We start from the raw sequence: 2,275 nt of genomic DNA, 5'->3' as shown, positions 1-2,275 counted from the left end.
AATCCTTTCACCATGAAGGTGCATTCAGAATCCTTCATGGTGCATCCCTTCAGATCCTCATGACTAACAAAAAGCCTTTTGTAAAATGAGTGCTTCATGGTATTGAACTCCCCCTTCACCAAAACCTTATATATTGTCTTTCCCCCACTGCTGCTTTGGAGAAGTCTCTCAGAGCTATCTGAGATGCTGCCTCCCAGGCTGCAGTCCTCATTTTGCCCCAAATAAAACTTAACTCACAACTCTCAAGTTGTACATCTTTTTTTAGTCAACATCACTAATGAACATACATACAAAAGTCCTCAACAAAATACTATCAATCCAAATCCAACAGCACATTAAAAGGATTAAACACCATGATCAAGTGGAATTTATCCCAGGGGCAAAAGGATTCTTTAATATTTACAAATCAAACAGTGTGATACACCATGTCAATAAATTAAAGATTAAAAGCCATATGATTATCTCAATAGATGCAGGGAAAGCTTTTGACAAAATTCAACACCTATTTATGATAAAAACTCTCCAGAAAGTGGGCACAGAGGGAACATAACCTCAACATAATAAAGTGAAACTGAAGTCACTCAGTCGTGCCCAACTCTTTGCAACCCCATGGACAGTAACCTGCACCAAGCTCCTCCGTCCATGGGATTTTCAAGGCAAGAGTACTGGAGTGGAGTGCCATTTCCTTCTCCAGGGAATCTTCCCAACCCAGGGATCAAACCCAGATCTCTCGCATTGTAGACAGACAATTTACTGTCTGAGCCACCAGGGAAGTCCTCCTTCTCCAACATAATAAAAGCCATATACAATAAACCTACAGCTAACATTGTACTGAATGGTGAAAAGCTGAAAGCATTTCCTCTAAGAGCAGGAACAAGACAAGGATGTCCACTCTCACCACTTTTATTCAACATAGTTTTGGAAGTCCTGGCTGTGGCAAGCAGGGGAGAAAAAGAAATATATGGAATCCAAATTGGTAAAGAAGAAGTTAAACTGTCACTGTTTGCAGATGACATGATACTATACCCAGGAAATCCTAAAGAACCTGCCAGAAAACTACTAGAGCTCATCAATGAATTTGTTAAGTTGCAGGTTACAAAATTAATATACAGAAATATGTTGCATTTCTTTATACTAACAATGAAAGTTAAGAAAGAGAAATTCAATAAACAATTCCATTTATCTTCTCATCAAAAAGAATAAGATACCTAGAAATAAACCTAACTAAGGAGGCATAAGACCTGTACTCCAAAAACCATAAGATGCTGATATCAGAAAAAAGTCAAAGGGGACACAGATGGAGATAAATATCATGTTCGTGGATTGGGAGAATCAATATTATCAACATGACTATACTACCCAAGGTAATCTACAGATTCAGTGTAATCCCTATCAAATTACCAGTGGCACTTTTCACAGAACTAGAATAAAAAATCTTAAAGGATACATGCACTCCAGTGTTCGTTGCAGCATTGTTTACAACAGCCAAGAGCTGGAAGTAACCTAAATGTCCACCAACAGTGAAATGGATAAAGAAGATGTGCTACATATATATAATGGCATATTACAGTGGAATGAGGTGGGTGAACCTAGAGCCTATTATACAGAGTGAAGTAAGTCATAAAGAGAAATATAAATTTTGTATTCTGATGCATATATATGGAGTCTAGAAAGATGGTACTGATGAATTAGCTTTCAGGGCAGCAATGGAAAAACAGACATAGAGAACAAACCTATGGATACAGGGGGAGGGGAGGAAGGAGAGGGCGAGATGTAGGGAGACAGTAACATGGAAACTTACAATACCGTATGTAAGATAGATAGCCAAGGGGAATTTGCTGTATGACTCAGGACTGCAAATAGGGGCTCTATGACTCTAAAGTGCTGGGGTGGGGAAGGAGATGGGAGGGAGGGAGGTTCAGGAGGAAGGGGACATGGGTGTGCCTATGGCTGATTCTTGTTGATGTATGACAGAAAACCACAAAATTCTGTAAAGCAGTTATCCTTCAACTAAATTTGTAAAATTAAAAAAAAGCGGGTGGGGGGGAGTAGATAAAGATGTGCTACATATATACAATGGAATACTACTTAGCCATTAAAAAGAAATAATGCCATCTGCAGCAACATGGATGGGCCTAGAGATTGTCATACTGAGTGAAGAAAGTCAGATAGAGAAGGGGAAATATTTTATGACATCCCTTATATGTGGATTCTAGAAAGAAATGATACAAATGGACTTATTTACGAAACAGACTCACAAACTTAGAGAATGAAC

The sequence above is a fragment of the Bos grunniens genome, chromosome 29, assembly GCF_055505025.1.
Source record: "Bos grunniens cultivar Pamir isolate PY7600 chromosome 29, Bosgru_T2T1.0, whole genome shotgun sequence".
Lineage (NCBI taxonomy): Eukaryota > Metazoa > Chordata > Mammalia > Artiodactyla > Bovidae > Bos > Bos grunniens.
This window is presented reverse-complemented; position numbering follows the sequence as displayed.